The following is a 24,069-nucleotide window of genomic DNA, read 5'->3' on the forward strand; positions in this document are numbered from 1 at the left end:
CCGTATCAATCACCATGTACCTTGTTCTTCAAATGAGGGTGAAATGTTAGCTAGTTTTTTGTTTCACTGGCAAAACTGACCCAAATTAACAGTAGAATGCTCTTCTCACATAAATAAAAAGATTTTCGTGGGATAGAAGAAAATGCCTTCTGAAATAGTATTGACTATCCCTTTTCCAGGAGGGTAATCAGGTGACTGCCTGGGAACATATTCTTTCTGGCCATTGCAGGATAGGGACAAGGAAAGCTTGGGGCAGTGGATTACTGAGGTCAGCAGAGGCCTGCTAGCCTGGATATTTAACTAATCATGGTGTTTGGGAGTGGCCTGCTTGTTGGTCCTAGATCAACTTCATAATGAAAGAACTAAAGTTCTTTAAATGTTAAATTTAATTTGTAGAGCATTATACATTTTAGTGAAACATTTCTATTGGAAACTTTTGATATAGGCTTCATTTCTCATGTCTCCTTTCCATAAAATTAAGTGTGGGTAAGAGTAAGCAACTCCAGGAGAAGGCAGAACATCTTAATTTAGTGATTTATTAATTAAATATATATTTTGAGAGGGGGTCGTGCTTTGTTTCCCAGGCTGGAGTGCACTGGCATGATTGCAGCTCACTGCAGCCTCCAACTCCTGGCTCAAGCATTCCTCCAGTGTCACCCCTCTAGGTAGCTTGGATTACAGGTAATTTGGTGATTCTTCATTAGTGATTTTAACTAGTGATTCCTTAGAGATAGCTTTAAGCAACCATTGACAATTATTTGAAAAGTTACAGTTATGTGTACTTTGTAGGAGAATCCTGGAGCACCTTGAGAGGGCAAAACCACAGTTGGCTTCCTTCACAAAGTGGCACTTGAGCTAACCTCAAACTGAGAAAGTAGTAGGAAATAAAGAGGCACAGAACAGAGGAAGACCTTTCCAGCAAAGGGCAAAGATCTCAAAGTATAAAGGAATATGGCTTATTTAAGAAACAGAAAATGTTGTTATAGCTGGGAAGCAGAAAAAAGAACAGGAATGGCCAGAAAAGAGGCTCATGAGAATGATGATCAGATGATGCTTAGTAATCAGATATTTAATAAACTACAGATGTATATGTATTTGAGGCAATTTGATTTTTAAAGAATAGAGTGGAATGGCATTTTAAATTAAAGGTTTTGTATTTCTAAATATTTCACTGAAGAGAGACTGAGAGAATATTAGGAAAGAATATATTGATGTGTGAAGTTACTAATAGGCTTAATAAATTGGTTAATTAGTTGATATTTTATGAATGAGTGTATTTCAAAATCAAGAAATATCAATTATTTTATTTAGAAGCAAATGTAACACATGCCTAACTTATAATGGAGTGCCTTAAATAATAAAATAGATTGATTTTAGTCATCACCGTCCTTTCTCCAAGATGAGACATACTTGATTGTTTCTTGTCTAATAATTCATTATTATTGAATTAGCTTTGTTTATTCATTCAGCATTTTCCGCATTTTTCTTACTTTTGGTTGATTATATTCTGAAAGATTGAAACTTGTGAGTTTGAAAATAATTTTAAAAGTTATTTAACTCTAAATTGGTTGATTCATTTCTCAAACTTCAGATTAGTTTGCCGTAGGTGCTGCTGGGAAATATATGCTAACTCTGGCTATTGGAGTAATGATAGGAGATGATCAAGCAACCAAAGGAAGTAAAACTTGTGACTGAAACTTTTAAATACAATTTTCTGATGAAAAGTCAGCCATTAAAAATAGTTTAGCTCTATTTTTAATGACATAAAATTACTAATGCATTTTATTTGCAAACTTAATAATATTAAACAAAAATCCCTGTATTGCCCAGCCTTAAGTAGTGATAATATGGTTAGTTTTAACTGGTTTTTCTTATACTCTTTTTTGAAAAGCTATGGTAGTCATATGGTAACACGTCCCATTACCAGTGTAAGAGTCAAATCGAATATTTGTTACTTTTTATACTTCCCAGATAAATTTATTATTTAGGTATTCACATTTTTCTAATATGGGGTCATGTCTCAAACAGGTGCAGATGCAGATGGACTTTGTCGTGAGCATCAGTGGAAGGCCAGGTGCTGTATTGGGCACTACAGCACAGTCAGGAGGTTATCAAGACAGGAATGATATTTATGCTCATGAGACTTCCAGTGTGGGTGGAGAGAAAGAAATTTTAACTAATTATTTAAAATACAGTATCAAGTTTACAAGAGCACATGAAGAAAGGGAACTAGCTTTATTTGGTGTGGTCCTGAGCGGGTAACGGCACCCAGAAAAATTTTTCTTCTGTAAACTACATTTAAGCAGAAAGCTGCAGATAATTACAAAAGAAAAATGGGCTAAGTGGGAGGAGCCTGTGAGGAAAGGCCTTGAAGTGGAGGGAAGTGGGATCAGGTAAAGGGACTAAAAATTCTAGGCAGAGGCCAGTGAGTGAGAGCCACCAAAAGTCAAGTATTGCCACCTTCACCACTCTACCTGCAGAGATTCTTTCTCTTCAGATATTAAATTTGTTGTTAAGATTTTTTTCTGTTCTTTTTACTTAACAGATTGAGAAAAATAAAAAAAAAATGTTATTTTCACTGCCTTTTCTTCTCTTATGCCAAACATTGAAGATCATGAAAATTTGCTTGCTTCCAAAGAATCAGGAAAAACTGGAATTTAAATTGGTCTGTTTCACAAGAATGAAATGTAAAAAGCTTTCCAGGAAAAGATGAAAATAGAAGAAATCATACAAGGAGGGGTGGGAATTATCTTTTTGTATTTTTTTTTTAATTGAAGTCAGGGAAGACATCACAAAATGTGAACAAGGATTTTCAAAGCTTGAACTTTTAGGTATAGATTCTAATTTGCCCACAGACTTAAATTCGCAGGAAAAACAGGCAGGCTAAATGGTGTTTGCCTCAGGCCAAATCTGCCACATTGTGCCTACCGAGTCTAGTCTACTTTTGGGCAGGACTATTTTAAAATATGTCAGAAAGTAGAATATGTTCTCTTTTAAAAAACTGAAAAACATTTCATGCTGTATAAACTTCAATTTATTGTCAAAGAATTGTGATTAAATTTCCATTATGCTTCCTGCTGTATTACTTTTACAAACTGCTTCTCACAGGCTAGGCAGAGACAGAGGCAATATAGCTTACAAGTTAGAAAAAGACTCTGACCATAGATTGCTGGGGGTCCTATCTTGGCTCCTCCAGTTACTGGCTGTGTGCCCTCAGGCAACCTTCTTGAATCCTTTTTGTTTAAAAGGGACAAATATTGTACCTGCTTAATGGAGTCAGTGATGAGGATTAAATGAGATAATATGTAATGCACTTAGAGGATTGCCTGGCATATAGTAAGCAAAAAGTAAACATTAACTGCAAAAAGACCTTGGACTTCCTGTGTCTGCTCGGGTGCATGCGCTAGTACAGTGTAAGTCTGGTACGATAAACCAGGGAGGAGAAAGAGGTCTCTCTTACAGCCTTGAGAGGTGACATAAACTTAATAGTGGTCAGATGAAAGCCTGGTAGTGCTGCTATTGTTTCATTTTCTGTAGAAACTATAGTTAATGGCCCCCCACCTTAAAATATTTTATGAAATAAAAACATTCAGATTATGCCTTGCTAATTTTACAAACTCAAGTTCAGTGAATCAGGGAATGTAAAGCTTTGTTCAGGATTGATATGTAGAGGAGGCTTATACTTTTTCCTTATTTTCTGTCTTACTACAGCATATGAGTGTTGATCCCACGAGAGGCTGTGGTTTCTTTGAATTTAGGCTTAGATAAAATAACAAAAGGTGAGATTTGTTGATCCTACCTCTACTCAGTCCCTCATCTTTCTTATTTCCTTTTAAAAAATCTCTAAAATATTTAAAAATAAAACCATGATGTACTAGTTGTCGTCTCCTCCCTATTTACTGTCCTCCTTTTCTTCCTTCTTCAAACCTTTCCTCTTGTCCTTGCTCCTCGACTGCCTTCTTAGATCTCTATACTTTCTCATCATCTTAATCTGTGTCCTCCTTTCTCTGAATCCTGCCTATCTTTTCTTTGTATTGAAGAGAGAAATGGGAAATGTTAGTTTGGGCCAGAAGTGAGGAGAGAGAAGCAAAAGAGGAAAATGTAGCAAAAAGGGAGAGGTGGTCCTAAGAGACACGTTAAATATATCTGGCTTATGCACTGAATCCTCAACTCTGGCTTTTGCTGTGCATTTCTTGGACACAAACATGTTTAGTCGTCTATTTGTTTGAGATGATTTGTGTATTATAATTCACTATGTCTAACTAGGCTGATTTTTGTTTCTCTCTTTTTTTTCTTTTTCTTTTCATCAAGAGCGTAGAAGAAAAGGGACAGAATGAGATCAGAAAAAAAGGAGATAAAATCTCTGGGAGAGCCTCTCCCCTGTTTGTGTCTCTATTTTATAATTTTATATTTATTTAGCTGATAAATTACTCTTGCACTCCCAGAGTTCAGATTTGCTCCATCACAGGACCATTTATTTTTCCTGTTGGGAGGCCATTTACCCGACCTGCTTTCCCTGGTTCACAGTGGTCCTACTGAGCTGCTATCTGACTCTGGCTGTTCAGACCTCTGCCACCACACCCCATCCCAGCCTGGCAGTGAAGATCCGTCTCACGATGCTCTGACTCAATGTCTGGCACCCTCCTGAGTGGCAGGCCCGCAGCTCACTTCGCTGAACCTTTTTGTGCTAAGACCCCTCCTAAGCCCTGTTGAAAAATGTCAGACAAGTTCATGGACTATGTGTATTAGCATGTTATCAGAGAGGACTAAAATCTAAGTTACCATGGTGCCCTGTTGCTAAGCAGTGCCCTCAAGGCGGCCTTAAGCCCCTACTGGTGTCTCAGAGGAAGAGCAGTTCATAGAAAGTTTTCACATCCTGGTAGCCACACAGGTAGCTCTCTATGGGCACTAAGCTTCTCTGCCAGTCTTTGTTTTTGCTTTCTGCTCTATCTATCAGGAACACCTTTCTTGTCCTGGTCTAATTGTCAGTACCTAGCCTACACACCTTTCCTGACACTGTGCTGTATCAGTTATATGTGATTTATGTGGCAGAGAACCATGCACACTCTTCTATCACAGGGCTTTAAACATTTGGATCTGATTTTGTACACTCTGAACTGTCTACTCCTATGTTCCCACCATTCTTGAAGCTCCTTCAGAGAAGGCCCATACTCTCTTTATTTTGAATTACTAGCACTTCGCACATCACTTGGAACCTTGTAGGTAATCAACCCACTATTAACATGTTGCAAGAACATGCTATCTATGGTGGGAAGACTAATAAGAGAAAATTTTGGGGCAGGTGACAGAGGTCTTCAGGGGAGGCAAAGAGCCACTTGTGGACTATGTAGTAGTATCCCAGATGGTGTCGTTTAAGGTGCTGTTGCCAGGATCTATTCCTAAGCTCAGATAATTATTCTTTGAAGGCATTATTTTGTACATATCTGCAATTAAATAACCTGAATGATTGTGTCTTTATTTTTATATGTGTGGCATAAGAGGCAATGTGATTGATTTCCTGAGCTAGGCATTTTTAATCTTACATTTCTATTTTTTAAAATTTCTTTGCTAAAATATCAATTTTGGGTTAAGCAGTTTTGGCTTTTATCTTTATAAGCTAATATATCTTCTCAAAGTTTCAGTCTTGACTTTTCATCATTTTCTCTCATTATTTTAGCTTGCTTGTAGCATTGTGGGTGAAGAAGGTCCATGTAGAGAGGTCATTTCTTTGTCCTCTTGCCCCAGGTGGGACAGCTGTGTCAGCCAGACAGTTGGCCAGAATCTTATAGAAGGACATGATGAAAGCTTGTCAATCTGTTTGTCAGTCTGTGTTTTGAAGCAAATGACTAGTTTAGAAATCCTTATAGTAAAAGTCAGTTCAAATACTAACACCTTGTTGCTTTATCTCAGTTCTATACTGCACAGAAATGATTTTAAACACTGGCAATTATAAATTGGTGCAAGAAAGAAAATGTAATCACTTATAATGTACATTCTAAATGGTGTGCACATGTATGTTACTATTTCTCTTTGAAATATTATAGTTTCTCCCATTCATTCCAAGTAGGAAAAGAAACTAGGAATAAACAGATCTATGGATTCTATCATATATTATATAGATATTTGAGGCACATGGTTGATTAAAAATGCTACCAACAATATCTATATTGTTTTGAGAAAAAAGTAAACCAAAAATAAAAAATAACTTATACCAGTATGGCATGTTAAGAAAAATTAAGATCTAACATATCCACTCACCTAGTTTCTAATATTCATCTTGTCTGTAGTTTGATCTTGGATAAGAGTCGCTTTTTCAATGTTAAATCCAGACGACTCTTTGCTTTTTGCGTCTTTAAAATGTTTTATCAAGCACATGTTAGTAACATTTCTGTTAATTGTCTCTGAATATACTGAAAAACTGTGAACCTAGAATTGTTACTTAAGTAGGATTGGAGGCCTGCAGAGCAGATTGGGAATGTTGCAATTGCATTTTAGAGCTGGCTCAACCTAGCTTACAACTATTTTCTTAGCTTTTATTCATGTAATGGACATGGGTGGTTTCTGTGAGCACCAGGTTGAAATGAATATCGAAGTTTGTATTTCTTTACTTGAGAAGGGTGACTTTTCTAGTTAGGCCCAAAACAGAGCCCTCTTTACGGACAAAAATAATCAGAACATTCTTCAAAAAGTATATTTCAGCCCTTCATCATATTAACAATGGAATGAAGGTTGAGAACTGCTCCCTAAAAAAGTGATTCTGAGGGTTTTGATGTGAATTTTTCACATATAGAAAGGTGGCATAATGGCTTTTCCATCCTCCTCCCCTCCTCTGTCCTACGTTCCTCCTTTCTATCCCTGCCTTTGGTGAGGTTAAGCAACTCTGATGCAAATGTAAAAAGTAAAATTTAAACTTTATTTTCCTTAGTTTACATTAATTTATTTTCTAAGTAACTATATGGTAATAAATTCCAGTGTAAGAACCAATTTGTACCCCATAAAATCAGTGTGATTTGTACACATACTTCCAACATACATATTTAAAATATTTATTTATTTATTTTTTAAAAAGACTATTTTTAGAGCAGTTTTAAGTTCACATCAACATTGAGGAGAAAGCACAGAGAGTTCCTACATACCTCTGCCTCCACGCTTGCACAATCCTCTTCACTATCAACATCTCACACCAGAATGAATTATTACCCAAAATCCATTGTGTACATTGGTTCACTCTTGATGTTGTAATTCTATAGGTGTTATGGGAAGTCAGGGACCCCAAACAGAGGGTCTGGCTGAAGCCATGACGGAAGAATGTGGATTGTGAAGATTTTATGGACATTTATTAGTTCCCCAAATTAATACTTTTGTAATTTCTTATGCCTGTCTTTATTGCAATCTCTAAACATAAATTGTAAAGATTTCATGGACACTTATCATTTCCCAGTCAATACCCTTGTGATTTCCTATGCCTGTCTTTACTTTAATCTCTTAATCCTGTCAGCCGAGGAGGATGTATGTCGCCTCAGGACCCTGTAATAATTGCATTAACTGCACAAATTGTAGAGCATGTGTGTTTAAACCGTATGAAATCTGGGCACCTTGAAAAAAGAACACGATAACAGCAATGTTTAGGAAACAAGAGAGATAACCTTAAGCTCTGACGCTGGTGAGCCAGGCAGAACAGAGCCATATTTCTCTTCTTTCAAAAGCAAACGGGAGAAATATTGCTGAATTCTTTTTCTCAGCGTGGAACCTCCCTGAGGAAGAGAATAAGCGCCTGGAGGTATAGGTTTATAAACGGCCCCCCAAGGTGTGCTTGTCTCTTATGGTTGAAACTGCAGAGATGAAATATACTCCAGCCTCCCATAGCGCTCCCAGGCTTATTAGAAAGAGGAAATTCCTGCCTTATAAATTTTGGTCAGACCGGTTGATCTCAAAACCCTGTCTCCTGATAAGATGTTATCAATGACAATAGTGCCTGAAACTTCATTAGCAATTTTAATTTCACCCCGGTCCTGTAGTCCTGTGATCTTGCCCTGCCTCCACCTGCCTTGTGATATTCTATTACCCTGTTAAGTACTTGATGTCTGTCACCCACACCTATTCGCACACTCCCTCCCCTTTTGAAAATACCTAATAAAAACTTGCTGGTTTTTGTGGCTTGTGGGGCATCAGGGATCCTACCAACGTGTGATGTCTGCCCCGGATGCTCAGCTTTAAAATTTCTCTTTTTTGTACTCTGTCCCTTTATTTCTCAAGCCGGCCGACACTTAGGGAAAATAGAAAATAACCTACATGATTATCAGGACAGGTCCCCCAATATATAGGTTTTTTTTTTTTTTTTTGAGATGAAGTCTCAGTCTGTCACCCAGGCTGGAGTGCAGTGGCACGATCTTGGCTCGCTGCAGCCTCCGCCTCCCAGGTTCAAGCAATTTTCCTGCTTCAGCCTCCCGAGTAGCTGGGACTGCAGGCAGGCGCTGCCAAGCCTGGCTAATTTTTGTATTTTTAGTAGAGATGGGGCCCATGTTGGCCAGGATGGTCTTGATCTCCTGACCTCATGATCTGCCTGCCTTGGCCTCCCAAAGTGCTGGGAATACAGGTGTGAGCCACCGTATAGGTTTTGACAAATGTATAATGACATGCATTCAGCATTATAATGTCATATTAGAATAATTTCACTGCTCTGCAAATCCCCTGAAATATTTATTTTTAATAATTCTTTAGTATTCCATGGTGTGTGTGTGTTAGCCATAACCATATTCTTTGACATGGATCATTTTCAACATTTAAAAAAATTTATAACTTTAAAAAAATGTTGAAAATGATCCATATGTCAAAGAATAGGGATATAGCTAACACTCACTGGAGAAGTTGATTTTTTCTTTGTTTTTGGATAATATCTTTAAGTCACAGTGTGCAAAGAAGAATTGGATTGGTGCATAGAAGAAATGTTATAATACTTGTTTTTTCATCCAGTAAGCATTTGCTGAACACCATCTGTGCCTAGTCACTAAGGTTATAGATGTAAATAAAGTATAATTCTCGCTTGCAGTTCTTAGTATGATTAATGAGGGTAGGGGAATGTACATGTAAGATAAAAAACAAACACTTGATGCAAAATGCCAAGTGCCAAAACAGATGTGAAAAATATCTGTTCTTTTGGTTCCTAGAGGAGGTGTGATAGCAAAGAAATATAACATAGTAAAATAAAAGACAAAAAAAATGTAAGACAAAGGAAAATGTCTTTTCAGGTGAGCCTTGTGGTGGTTAATTTTCTGTGTCGATTTAACTGGATCAAGGGATGCCCAGATAGGTGGTAAAATACTATTGCTGGGTGTGTCTGTGAAGGTGTTTCTAGAAGAGGTTAGCATTTGGATCAGTAGACGAAGTAAAGGTCACCCTCAGCAACATGGGTGGGTATCATCTAATCTATTGAGCCTCCAGATAGAACAAAAAAGTGGAGGAAGAGTAAATTTATTCTCTTTCTTCTGGAGATGAGACATCCATTTTCTCCTACTCTTGGACATCAGAACGCCAGGTTCTCAGGTCTTCAGATTCTTGGACTTGACAACAGTGACCCATCAGTTTCTTGTGGCCTTGGACTGAGAGTTATATCGTTGGCTTTCCTGGTTCTCAGGCCGTTGGACTTGGAATCAGACTAAATTATACCACCTTCTTCCCTGGTTCTCCAGTTTGTAGACAGCATATTGTGGGACTTCTTGGCTTCCATAGTTGCATGAGCAAATTTCTTTAATGACTTTCCTCTTATATATCTCTATTTATCTTATTGGTTCTGTTTCTCTGGAGAACCCTGACATACATGGAGGAACAGTAAAAAGTGTGGGAACTGTGGGGAATGAGACTGGATTCATAGGCTGTGAGAGATCCTGTGTCATTAAAGAAACTTGAGCTTTAGCCTGTGGACAATAGAGGGTCAGCAGGGTTTACCAGAACTCCCTGTGATAATCTGGGGGCAAACAGGCAAATGGTGTGAATGACAACAGCAAATACTATGTAACCCAGTGGTTCTCAAACTTTGATGTGATTCAGAGTCACTTGGAGAGCTAATCCAGCCATAAAAATGAGGCTTACTGAGGGAGAATATGGCACATACCTCTGGATTTTGCCAAGTCAATTTCCAGGTAATTCTAATAGATGCCAAGTTTTGAGAACCACTAATGCATATGTGACAGCCATTGTATGACTCACTTTCAGCAGCGAAGAAACTTCATTTCACACAAAATTAGAACAAGACAATTTAAGTATTTAACAAAGTCATTAAAATAACACCAAAGTAGAATACTATTTATAACTTCATGCATCCTGCTTTCCCCAACTCTCTTTTTGTGTACGTAAATGAGTCATAATATAAACTCTCTATGCTTTGATTTCTTTACTTTTACCTTCCTCATAGCCTTGTTATAGTGAGTAAAAAGTTAACATACATAAATTCTTAGAATTGTACCTGGCACATAGTAAGGTTCAAAATATCTCAAATTTGTTTCCTCTAAACTCCTACCCTCCCTGCTCTTTCTCCCACTAGTTTTCTTAGCTCTTGAATTTTTCATGGTTCATTTCTCACTTTCTTAACTGATTCTAGTTTTTGTTTTGTTTTGTTTTCCTGCCAGCTGCTATATATGCTATATGTTCTCAGCATAAATCTTACAAGCCCCTCTGGCCTCTCTTAGGCTTCTAGATTTGATAGTTAGCCCGCTTTAACACCACAAAAGGTTTAAGACTTTTTCGCTTAAAATGGAGACTCTAAGAAGATTTTTGTTGTTGTTGTTTGTGTGTTTTTTTTTCTTTCTTGCTTTCTTTTTTTTTTTTTTTTTTTTTTTTTGAGACGGGGTCTCACTCTGTCACCCAGGCTGGAGTACATACAATGGTTCAATCACAGCTCACTGCAACCTCAAATTCCTGGGTTCAAGTAATCCTCCCATCTTACCTACTGAGTAACTAGGAGTACAGGTGTGTGCCATCACGTCTGGCTAAGTTTTAAATTGTTTTCGTGGAGTTGGGGGTCTCACCAGCCCAGGCTGGTCTTGAACTCCTGGCTTCAAGGGATCTTCCTGCCTCGGCTTTCCAAAGTGCTAGGATAAAGGCATGAGCTGCCAACACCTGACCCAAAGAAGGTTTTAATTGAATCATTTTTCTTTTGACTAAAATTATATCAAAAGAATCTTTGATAATGAATACTTCACTCAATTAGATTCCTTTCTCTGATAGAGTTTCTGACGGCTCACATACTCCATGGTGGTCCTTAAAGCCCTACTCCCATCATGTAATTCAATTTTAATGTCTCTTTGACATGAACCCATGTGCATGTTGACACTGTTTGGTCGATAATGATGATGATAATAACTATTAATATTTATTGCATGCATATTATATGTAAAACAATAAGACTTTTACATGCATTAAATATGCAAAAACACCACACTGTCCTAACCCCCTTTTAAATATTATTTATTTAATCCTTACTGCTGTTCAGTGAGATAGGTCCTACCGTGCTCCAGTTTGGGAAAGAAGTCAGGTAACTTACAAGCTTACCCAGCAAGTGAGCAAAGGACCTCAGTCTAGATGTGAGCTCCCACCCAGCCAATGCTGACTGCCTCACACACTTCCTATAACTATCCTTCTTTCTGCTAAGTGTATTCATAATAATTGAAAGTATAGTATGTTTCATATAATTCTCAAACCACCCTATTCAGTAGGTATATTGTCATCCCTATTTTATAGGTGAGGAAAAATGAGTCTTGGAGAGACTGATTTGACCAGCTTTGTAAAACTAGTAAGTGGCAGAACCCACATTAAAACACAGGTATTAATAATATGATCTTAGCTCCTGGTATATTTAACCAGTATGATAAATGAATCTCTTCCTTTTCTTCAAAGCTAAACTTCTCAAATCGTTTCAGCTCCATCTGCTTTACTGGATTCTCAGCCTCTGCATCTCTCCTGAATGTTGACATTTCCTCAGAAATGTGTCCGAAGCTCCCTTCTATGGCTTCAGTAGCTATCTATATACCTATTCTTCCTCTCCAACTCTACCCGCATGTTGCTCTCGTGCTCAGACCTATATACCATATACATCTACATTTCACTGGGCTATTTGCGCCTCACATACAGGATGTGCTACATAAAATCATCTCCTCAAAAACCTGCTGTAGCTTCAGGTTACTTCCGTCTCAGTGATTCATACCACTTTCCTCACAGTTGCCTAATCCAGAAATTGGGGGATCTTCTTGAAGACTTTGTTCTCTTTTATCACCCAAATCCACTTGTTATAAACCTCAAATTTATACTTCCAAATCCACCTAATGTTCTCCATTTCTGCTCTACTATCTTGTGCCACCACCATCTCTTGACTGAATTACTGCAATAGCCTTCTAACTAGCATCCTAATTCTAATCTTGTCCCAATCTATTTATTAATTAATACCGACAGAGACTTTTAATATGTGAAAAAATAATTATCAAATAAACAAATAACTTATGGTTTATAGGGCCCACCATCATGATGCTGTCCCTGACCTTTTCTTATCACTCACCACTTTCCCACACCATATTCTATATTTCAGCAATACTGAGTTGCCTTCGGTTCCCGGAAGTCATTGCATCCTATTTCTTTGGAAAATGTAACATATTGTTCTCCTTGCCTCAAAATACTCTTTTCCCTATTCATCTGTCCTCACCTTTCACTTGCTAAATTATCCTTATCTTTTAGAGCTCCACTTAGAAAACCCTTCTCCTGCAAGATTATGCCTGACACCTTGAATAATTGTGGGTATTTTTCTATGTATTTTCTGCCAGATGTTCCTAGGTGTGCTTCCCAAGAGTCCCCAACATAATTACATGCTGCCTCTATCTCTTCTGTAGACCGAATGTCTGTATTGCCCCCAAATTCATGTTTTGAAACCAAATCTCCATTGTGATGGTATTAGTAGGTGGGGACTTTGGGAAATAACTAAGTAGTGAGGTACAGCCCTCAATATGGGATTGGTGCTTTTATAAAAGGAACTTCAGAGAGCTTTATTGTTCCTCCACTATGTGAGGACACAAGAAGAATACAGCCTTCTCTGACACTGGATTGATGTTTGGCCCTCACCAGACACTGGATCTGCCAGCAACATTAAACTTGGACTTCCTAGCCTCTGGAGCTCTGAGAAATAAATTTCTGTTGTTTATGATCTATGTAGCCCAAACAGACAAAATCATGTGTATTGATGTCTTTTCAACAGTTTTAGAAAACTTTTTGGAAAATTCTTGGTCATTGTCTTTTCAAGTATTAATTCTACTCCATTGTCTTTGTTCTCTGCTCATGGTCCTACAATTAATTATAATGTATACTATAACTTATTGCAGTGCCTTCTCTTTTACCCTCTCTTCTATATTTTTCATGCTTCTCCTCTATCCTTCATTATATTCAAGGTATTCCAGTATATCTTCCAGTTAACTAATTCTCATTTCACCAGTGTCTGTTTTGTTTTAAAATGCATCCTCTATGTTCTTAATTTTAATTTTATTTCTCAGTGTTAAAATTGCTATTTAGTTTTGCTTCATAACTATGTCATTTTTATAGTTTCTCATTCTTTGCTTAAAAATGAATCTTTTATTTATTTTATAAGCATAGTTATTTAAAAATCTGTGCCTGGTAATTCTCATATCCACAACCTTGGTGCGTCTGTTTTTATGGTCTGCCAATTCTATTCATTCTTATGTTGTGTTGGTATTTTCATTTGCCATTTTTTATTGTTTGTCAGACATCACATTGAAAAAACCCTCTGTAAAAAATTTAAGTCCTATCACGATGTTATTTTTCTTTCTGCATGACTGGTTCATTCTGACAAAGCATGTGGGTACAGTAGCAATTTGGATATTTAGTAATTGTTTTTCTTGGGGCCATGCATAGAAACGAAAGTTGGATTGCAGTCTGTGCCAGGTTTATGTTACTTCTGATTCACTCTAATTTTCTTTTTCTTTCTTTCTTTCTTTTTTTTTGGATCACTGAAACAAACATATTAGGGCTCCATCCCATTGTGGATTCTGGCATCTAACTCCAGGTTTTCAAAAGTACTGCTTCCCTTCTCATCCGTCTCTTCTGGAATTGGCAAATGCCCTCAGGGGTCAAGCAACCACCAATAATGGGTTTACTTTTCTGGTTATGTCTGTTGTATATCATGGCTATAATTCTTCACTACAATGTTAGCTCTCTCATGCATTCATGTAGATAGTTTTAATCCATTTTATATTTTGCAGCTCTTCTAATTGACCTAAGAGAGTTGATCTGAACTCACTCATTTATCATTTCTGGATGTGGAAGTTCAATTTTGCTTTCTTTTATTTTCTACTTAAGGATGTTTTTAATAGTAAGATGATTTTTAAAGAGGTGTAAAGGATAGGCTGGAGGAGGGGAAGAACATATAGTTACCACCAAATGGTTTCCAAAGCAGATGTACCCACTGGCACTTCCACTAGCATTAAATGAAAGTTACAGTTCTTCCTTGTGTATTTCTTTAACCTTGTTTGCCTGGCTAAGAATCCCTGAAAACTATCTTGTGTGTAAAACAATGGATTCTGTCTTTGTTATAGGAGCCGAACTTCTGATGTGTGGATGGGAGGGGAGATGGCATATGGCCTGGTGAAATAGATAAGTAGCTTTTTTGGTGGGGGATCATGCAGGCTTCTGGTTTACACTAAGAGCTATAAAAATACTGCCTGCTTTTCTGGCACCAGTGCCTACTCAACATGTATCGTCAGTTAGAACTTATCTTCAGAACTTATTTAGAATATTATCCTGGGGATAAATGCTAGTATTACCCTCAAATATTCTGTTCTTCAATAATTACCTGGTAGGACCCCATGGCCCTCTTCTTTCTTCAGCTCCCCAGCCCATGTCTGTATCCTTCTCACAATTTCTATGGTCGGCTGGGAAAATGACCTCAACTGGAAGTTCCCTCTTGTCAGTTGTGTGTAGTCATGGGTTTTTAGTCATTGGATTTGCCCATTAATTTATTCTCATTTGCTATATATTTTCCAGGAATTCTTCATTGTTTTTTCTAGCATTCATTTGGTTACTTCCAGTATTTTAAAATAAAATATTTGTCACAACAAATGAAAAAAGATTCCATGCTCATGGATAGGAAGAATCAATATCGTGAAAATGGCCATACTGCCCAAAGTAATTTAGAGATTCAGTGATATTCCCATCAAGCTACCACTGACTTTCTTCACGGAATTAGAAAAAACTACTTTAAATTTCATCTGGAACCAAAAAAGAGCCTATATAACCAAGACCGTCCTAAGCAAAAAGAACAAAGCTGGAGGCATCATGCTACCTGACTTCAAACTATACTACAAGGCTACAGTAACCAAAACAACATGTTACTAGTACCAAAACAGACATATAGACCAATGGAACACAACAGAGGCCTCAGAAATAACACTATGCATCTATAGCCATTTGATCTTTGACAAAACTGACAAAAATAAGCAATGGGGAAAGGATTCCCTATTTAATAAATGATGTTGGGAAAACTGGCTAGCCATATGCAGAAAGCTGAAACTGGAACCCTTCTTTACACCTTATACAAAAATTGACTCAAGATGGATTAAAGACTTAAACATAAGACCTAAAACCATGAAAACCCCGGAAGAAAGCCTAGCCAATTCCATTCAGGATATAGGCATGGGCAAAGACTTCATGACTAAAACACCAAAAGCAATTGCAACAAAAGCCAAAATTGACAAATGGCATCTAATTAAATGAAAGAGCTTCTGCACAGCAAAAGAAACTATCATCAGAGTGAACAGGCAACCTACAGAACGGGAGAAAATTTTTGCATGAACAGGCAACCTACAGAATGAGAGAAAATTTTTGTAATTTATCCATCTGACAAAGGTCTAATATCCAGAATCTACAGAGAACTTAAACAAATGTACAAGAAAAAAAACAACCCCATGAAAAAGTGGGTGAAGGCTATGAACAGACACTTATCAGAAGAAGACATTTATGCAGCCAACAAACATGTGAAATAAAGCTCATCATCACTGGTCATTAGAGAAGTGCAAATCAAAACTGCAATGAGATACCATCTCATGCCAGTTAGAATGGCTATCATTAAAAAGCCAGGAAACAACAGATGCCGGAGAGGATGTGGAGAGATAGGAACGCTTTTACACTGTTGATGGGAGTGTAAATTAGTTCAACCATTGTGGAAGACAGTGTGGCAATTCCTCAAGGATCTAGAACCAGAAATACCATTTGACCCAGCAATCCCATTACTGGATTTATACCCAAAGGGTTATAAATCATTCTACTATAAAGACATACACACACATATGTTTATTGCAGCACTATTCACAATAGTAGACTTGGAACCAGTCCAAATGCCCATCAATGGTACACTGGATAAAGAAAATATGGCACATACACACCGTGGAATGCTATGCAGCCATAAAAAGGATGAGTTCATGTCCTTTGCAGGGACATGGATGAAGCTGGAAACCATTATTCTCAGCAAACTAACTCAGGAACAGAAAACCAAACACTACATGTTCTCACTCATAAGTGGGAGTTGAACAATGAGAACACATGGATGCAGGGAGGGGAACATCATGCACAGGGGCCTGTTGGGGGGTGGGGGGCTAGGGGAGGGATAGTATTAGGAGAAATACCTAATGTAGATGACGGTTTGATGGTTGCAGCAAACCACCATGGCACATGTATACCTGTGTAACAAAACTGCACGTTCTTCACATGTATCCCAGAACTTAAAGTATAATAAACATATATATATATTTGTTAATAGTCTTTCATTTTTAGGGAGAGGAGGTAAATTTTGTATACTTAGAAATCTTGATATAGAAATGCTCCATAAATTTTTAAAGTAATTGTCATTGATGTATTTCAAAATAGCTATTTTTGTAACTTCTGCTATTTATTTATGCTGTTACCATGCAAATAATGCACACCCCCAAGAGAATCTAAAAAGAATAATTGCTTGTATGTACATTTCCAATTCCTTTTCTGTTCTTCATTGTTTTATCTTGATAGTCTTAAATTTATCTGAAATTAAATGTTCAAATTTTATGTTAGTGAAGCTATGTTATTTAATAAATGTTTAATTAAGTAATGTTTACCTGAGTTTTCCTCATTTTCAAATCTGTTTATCTTTTATTAATATTTTTCGTATTCTAACTCCCATGCTTTATTATTTTGACTATTATGTCTGTAAGAATCATTCCAGGTTTTGAAATATTCTTCTGCTTTTGAAGAGAAAACTCTGTTGCTTTTTACTCTCTTTGTAGTTATCAATTCTATCCTTTTTACATTTTTATAAATTTTTTTTCAAGCTTTTATAATTATAGTCTGAGGGAAAAAGGAAAAAGCCTTATTTTCTTATTATCTTATTATCTCTAATTATCTCTAATTTAATTATTGATTCTTTTTTTTTTTAGATTGCACTGGTAATGTGGTATCTAATTACTTTTTTTTTTTAACTTAGAGACAAGGTTTCACCAAGTCACCCAGGCTGGCCTCAAACTTCTGGACTCAAGCAATTTGCCCCCCTTGGTCTCCCAAGGTGCTGGGATTACAGGTGTGAGCTACTGCACCTGGCCAGCCTAGAATTTTAATTTGGGGGAAGGGTCCCAAGATCCTTGAGGATCTTGAGATACAGAGATAACTTGTGCTCTTGATGGAGTGATAAAGGAATTTAGTTCAGATGGTGAGAATAATAGGTAGTAATACAAAAAGAATGCTTCAGAGGGAAACTAAATATGGGTTAGTTCAACATCCTCCTGTTAGAAGTGAAGATATTTTTAGGCTTAGCAAGTTTGAGAGACTTGTTCAAGGTTGAAGAACTTATTCAAGGAAACTAAGTTGATGACAGACTTAAAATGAGATACCATGTCTTTTGCATCCTAGAATAATTTTTGTACATTTAAAACTACACTTCCGCACAAAGTTTTAGTAGCAAGCATATCAAAGCATTCTTGTAACTGGTTTCTTGGCACCACTATATCTGCCGCTGTAATTAGATTCCATTTCTTCTCCACCTGTCTTGAGCAGTCTATACCTTTCCCTCGTGTCCTTTGAAGTTTCTGCAGATAGTTAGAAACAATTTATTTTTTACTTAAACTAAGAGAGAAAGAAAGAGAGAGAGAAGGAAATGAGCGCCCATAAATGTTTAACAGTGTCCTTATTTAAAAATTTTTTAAAATATTTTTTAGAGCAAGGTAAATTTTTATCATCAATGTGTTAATATTTAGTTTTCTTAAACTAGAATTCTGTAAAATATTATATATATTTTATGATGAATTTCATTTTACTTATTTTATAATTTGATGATTTAAAAATTTCCTATATTACAAATGGTGACAGTATAAATGATTTTGTAAAAAAGTGGTTTTTAAAAACTTCTTCTTAGATATAAAAGAAAAAAAGTACCCCAAACCAAAAATAACCTTAATGTTATTGTGAATTTTTAATCTTCTGGTATGACTTACTTTATTCAGAAGTAACTTCTCATTAATGTTATTATTTGAATCTTATATGGGGATACTTTTATTTTAGAAGAATTTGTTGTCTAGTTGGGTGAGTTTTTTAAAATATTTATTTTAGGTTTGGGGGTACATGTAAAGGTTTATTACATAGACAAACACGTTTCACAGAGGTTTTTTTGTACATATTACATTACCCAGGTATTAAGCTCAGTACCCAGTAGTTATCTTTTCTGCTCCTCTCTCTCCTCCCATCCTCCCCTCTCAAGTAGACCCCACTGTCTATTGTTTCTTTCTTTCTGTTCATAAGTTCTTGTCATTTAACTTCTACTTATATGTGAAAACATGCTTTTCTATTCCTGTGTTAGTTTGCTAAGGATAATAGCCTCCGGTTCCATCCATGTAACTGCAGGGATCATGCAAAAGACATGGTCTTGTTCCTTTTTTTGGCTACATAATATTCCATGGTGTATATGTACCATATTTTCTTTAACTAGTCTGTCATTGATGGGCATTTAGGTTGATTCCATGCTGCAATGAACATTCACAAGCATGTGTCTTTATGGTAGAAAGTTTTATATTCCTCTGGGTAAATACCCAGTAATGGGGTTGCTAGGTTGAATGGTAGTTCAACTTTTAGCTCTTTGAGGAATCATCATACTGCTTTCCACAATGACTGAACTAATTTAACTCCCAAAAACAGTGTATAAGGGCTCCCTTTTCTCTGCAGCCTTGCCAGCATCTGGTTTTTTTTTTTTTTTTTTTTTTTGACTTTTTAATAATGGCCATTCTGACTGGTGTGAGATGGTATCTCATTGTGACTTTGATTTGTGCTTCTCTAATGATCAGTGATATTGAGCTTTTTTCCATATGTCTTATGGAGAAGTGTCTGTTCATGTCCTTTGCCCACTTTTTAATGGGGTAATTTGTTTTTCTCTTGTAAATTTGTTTAAGTTCTTTATAGATGCTAGATATTAGACCTTAGTCAGATGCATAGTACATTTTCTCCAATTCTATAGTTTCTGTTTACTCTGCTGATAGGGTTTTTTTTTTTTTTTTTGCTGTGCAGATGTTCTTAAGTTTAATTAGATCCCATTGTCAATTTTTCCTTTTGTTGCGATTGCTTTTGGTGTCTTTGTCATGAAATCTTTCTTTTTCCTATGTCCAGAATGGTATGGACAAATGAGTTCTAAAATAATTACAGAAATATACACAATTTGTGTTCCTCTTAAACTTCTACATAGTATTTTTTTAAAAATAAGATTTGTTTCAATATTAAAAAATCAACCAATTAAGAGTATTCATTTATTGATGAAAGAAAAAAACACTAACTTAATCTAATTGTATTAAGTACCATTACTTACCATCCTGGGATATGTGGGCATACAGAGAAGATATATGTAAGGCATAGATACAAGGATAAAAAAGTGACACACAGACACACTCACTAATGCACAAATACTGACATTTTCTGGCCTTCTTATTCATCAAATCATAGACTCATTGGCCTGTAAAATTTATAGTCTTATTGGATTTTATAGTTACTTTAAAACACTATATTATAATACAAATTCATGCCTTTTCTTGTAGTGTTCCCTCTGTCTAGAATATCATTCCCCCTTTTCTCTCCTGATTTAGCTACTTGATTGCTTACCTAGCTGTAAAGATTCAATTGAAGGGTCACTTCCTTTATTGCAGTCCTTCCTAGTAACTCCTTCCCTTAATGCACCATTAAAAATAGTCCCTTTCTCTGTGATCCTTCTGTACTGTGTACATACACCTTTTCTTAGAGTTGGGACCATTTGATTGCTCTGAAGATCTGCAACAGCAAAAAAGGAGTTGTGTGTCTGTGATCATTTATGGACTTCATTATGTATTAGGTAATTTTCTATATAGAAAAACATTTATTTGCCAAAACCTGTAGGGAAGAATATAAAATATTAGCTGATCAACTGCTCCCCACAGTGGACCTTTGTTGTCTTGATTGTGAACTACTTGAGAACAGGGAGTATGTCTCATTCATTTTTTAATTTTTTTCTCCTTAGAAAGGTATCTTATATATAGAGGAATTCAACAGATGTTTGCTGAATGAATGCACGAGCACCCAGAGATTGTGGTATATAGTGTAATTTTGTTGATTTCCTTGTTTAATGTGCTGCATATTTCCCATTTGCCCCTCCAGGTCTATTCTGTGCTCTTACCTACTCTTCTGTCTGCCCTGAGTGCCTGACTTTTAAGGCTTACATTAATGGGCTCTCTTGTCCTCTGGCTCCTGGTTGAGGTTTATCAATGGGGAATCCTGGAAGGAGATTGGAGAGAGGGAGGGTTTATTTCTGGCTCTTTTCTTGTGAGGTCGCTTCAGGTTAGTTGTGTTCCTCATTGAAGATCTCTGCTCCCCTCAAGGTGGTTTCTCTACAGGATTCCTTCCTTCTTGGATATAGTAACTGCTCTCTTCCCTCATCCCTTTGGTCAACTCTTCTAAGTTACTATACTACACTATCTCTTGGGGTTTCTCTACACCTTAGTTATACCTTTGTAATTAGTCCCTTTAAAAAATTTTTTTTCTGAATTACCCTAGTTTGAATGTCCCATTTGTTTCTTTTTAGGATACTAACTGGTAAATCCAGCAACAATTCTGCCTTTTTTTCTTTTATGAAATTCCTTTTTTACTTTCAAGAACAGACTGCCACCATGTGTAATTTATGGGGCTGATCCCATCCCACTACTCCAGGGATTGACACATGAATCAGACTGTGTCAGAGTATCCACAGCCCTAGATTGAGTTATTGGTTTATGGATGGGCTCAGGATCAGAATCTTTCCTCCCCCTTGCTATTTTTGCTACAATTACTGGAAAGGAGGCACTCTCTCCTGAAATAAGTAAGCCTGGATTGTCTGGAAGCCATCTTTGCCTTCATGCAGACAAAGTGTTCATTAAAATGAAGCCAGTGTAAAGGAATACTAGAAGAGGAAGAAGACTTAGGTCAGTTTGAGTTCAGTCTCTACAGTTTGTAGCTGAAAAATCTCAGTCAATAAATATTATCATTGCCATCCTCAAACTATTGTTGTGTGTTAGAAACTGGGCAAAGGAAAATGACTGTATCTGAAGGATGTATTGTGCTAACTTATGACAAAAAATCTAAAGAACAGAGGTCATTTTGTTTCTGCATATTCTACGTAACTATTAACTTGTGATTGTCAAAATATAAACAATAATAATTCTAATTCTGAATGCTTATAAGTTTATCCGTATTATATTAGGAAACTCATCTGTGTAAAATTTTCTTAATACCTTATACACTCAATCTTTACCACCAGTCTTATATGTTTTGATTTTCCACACAGTGTTCTATTTTTCCACCTGGAAAATATACATAAGCTTTGTCTTTTCATTCCTCTGTAGGCCATTGTTTTTCAATAAAGATTGATGGGTTTAGACTTAGTTTGAAAGAATCCATCATATTGACTTCACTTGAGATCTACGTTTTATTTTCACTTAAATCTCCAGAGCAGGAAACCTACCAGTTGCACTAACTCTTCTGTTAGTGAGAATTTTGGATGGAGCAGACAGCAAGTTGCCAAAGGCAAATAAAATATGCTGTTGAAAAATGTTCTGTTTCTAGCTGCACCTCAGAATAATTCAAACTTGCTTATTTCCTCAAGTAGGAGTTTAAAGTAAGTACTTTAAAGGAAGTATTTGCTTAGACTTCAGCCAATTAAATATGCTGAGTCTTAGAATTCAAAAGTCATGGTTGTATTTTTATTCAAATGAGCCTAAACATTCAAACTATGTTTCTCTTTTCATAGGAAATAGAAAAGAAAACAAAACAATGTGTTTATTTTTAAGGTTTTAGAATGAAGATGTTGTTTCTTGATCTATTTAGAAGCTAATAAAAGAGTTACAAACTTGTTTGTTAGTGTCAAGTTATTTTTTCGGAAACTTTTTTAAGTTTTTAAATTATTTTTAATTTATGTGGTTACATAGTTGGTATATATATTTATGAGGTAAATGAGATATTTTGATACGGGCATACAATGCATAATAATAATAACAGGATAACTGGGATATCCATCACCCCAGGCATTTATCATTTCTTTTATGAACATTCCAATTATACCCCTTTAGTTATTTAAAAATGTGTAATAAATTATTGTTGACTGTAGTCACCCTATTTTGTTGACTGTAGGTATCCTGTTATGCTAACAAATACTAGATCTTATTCATTCTATCTAACTATATTTTTGTACCCATTAACTATCCCCACTTCCTTCTTCCCCCAACTACCCTTCCCAGCCTCTGGTAATCATCATTTTTTTTTTTTTTTTTTTTTTTTTTGTGGTGGAGTTTTTTTTGAGACGGAGTCTCGCTCTGTCGCCCAGGCTGGAGTGCAGTGGCGCAATCTCGGCTCACTGCAAGCTCCGCCTCACCGGTTCATGCCATTCTCCTGCCTCAGCCTCTCCGAGTAGCTGGGACTACAGGCGCCCGCCACCACGCCCGGCTAATTTTTTTGTATTTTTAGTAGAGACAGCGTTTCACCGTGGTCTCGATCTCCTGACCTCATGATCCGCCCGCCTCGGCCTCCCGAAGTGCTGGGATTACAAGCGTGAGCCACCGCGCCCGGTAATCATCATTCTTCTACTCTCTCCATGGATTCAATTGTTTCAATTTTTTTTTAGCTCCCACAAATAAGTAAAAACATGCCAAGTCTGTCTTTCTGTGCCTGGCTTATTTCACTTTACGTAATGACCTCCAATACCATCCACGTTGTTGCAAAAGCTATATATCCCCTTTCTTTATACATTCATCTGCTGATGCTTCCAAATTTGTCTATTGTGTATGGTGCTGCAATAAACATGGGGGAGCAGATATTTCTTCAATATACTGATTTCCTTTCTTTTGGGTATATATCTGGCAGTGGGATTGCTGGATAAAATAGTAGCCTTATTTTTAGTTTTTTGAGGAACTTCCATACTGTTCTCCACAGTGGTTGTACCAATTTACTTCTCCACCAACTGTGTATGAGGATTCTCTTTTCTCCACATACTCGCCAGCATTTGTTATTGCCTGATTTTGGATAAAAGCCATTTTAACTGGCATGAGATGATAACCCATTGTAGTTTTGATTTGTATTTCTCTGATGATCAATGATGTTGAGCACCTTTCATATAGATACCTGTTCACCATTTGTTTGTCTCTTTTTGAGAAATATCTCTTCTGACCTTTTGCCCATTTTTAAATTGGATTATTAGATTTTTTTCCTATAGAGTTGTTTGAGCTTATATATTCTGGTTTTTGATCTCTTGTCAGTTGGATAGTGTCCAAGTGTTTTCTGCCATTTATGACTTGTCTCTTCACTTTGTTTATTGTTTTCCTCACTGTACAGAAGCTTTTTAACTTGATGTGATCCCATTTGCCCATTTTTGTTTTGGTTGCCTGTACTTGTAAAGTATTACTCGAGAAATCTTCGCCCAGTCCAATGTTTTGGAGAGTTTCTCCAACGTTTTCTTTTAGTAGTTCATAGTTTGAGGTCTTAGATTTAAGTCTTTAACTTATTTTAATTTGATTTTTG

General features: G+C 36.5%; 1 long non-coding RNA gene across 1 annotated transcript in view; it reads left to right on the plus strand.

Annotated features, from left to right (window-relative positions):
- The first annotated feature begins 600 nt into the window (after positions 1–600).
- The window catches only part of LOC131381492 (uncharacterized), a 69,155-nt gene continuing 45,686 nt past the window's right edge, over positions 601–24,069 (plus strand). The window contains exons 1-2 of the long non-coding RNA XR_009210266.1: positions 601–681; positions 3,712–3,779. This is a non-coding gene — a long non-coding RNA (uncharacterized LOC131381492). The remainder of the gene's footprint in view (positions 682–3,711; positions 3,780–24,069) is intronic.

This window comes from Hylobates moloch, unplaced genomic scaffold (genome assembly GCF_009828535.3).
Source record: "Hylobates moloch isolate HMO894 unplaced genomic scaffold, HMol_V3 SCAFFOLD_16, whole genome shotgun sequence".
NCBI lineage: Eukaryota > Metazoa > Chordata > Mammalia > Primates > Hylobatidae > Hylobates > Hylobates moloch.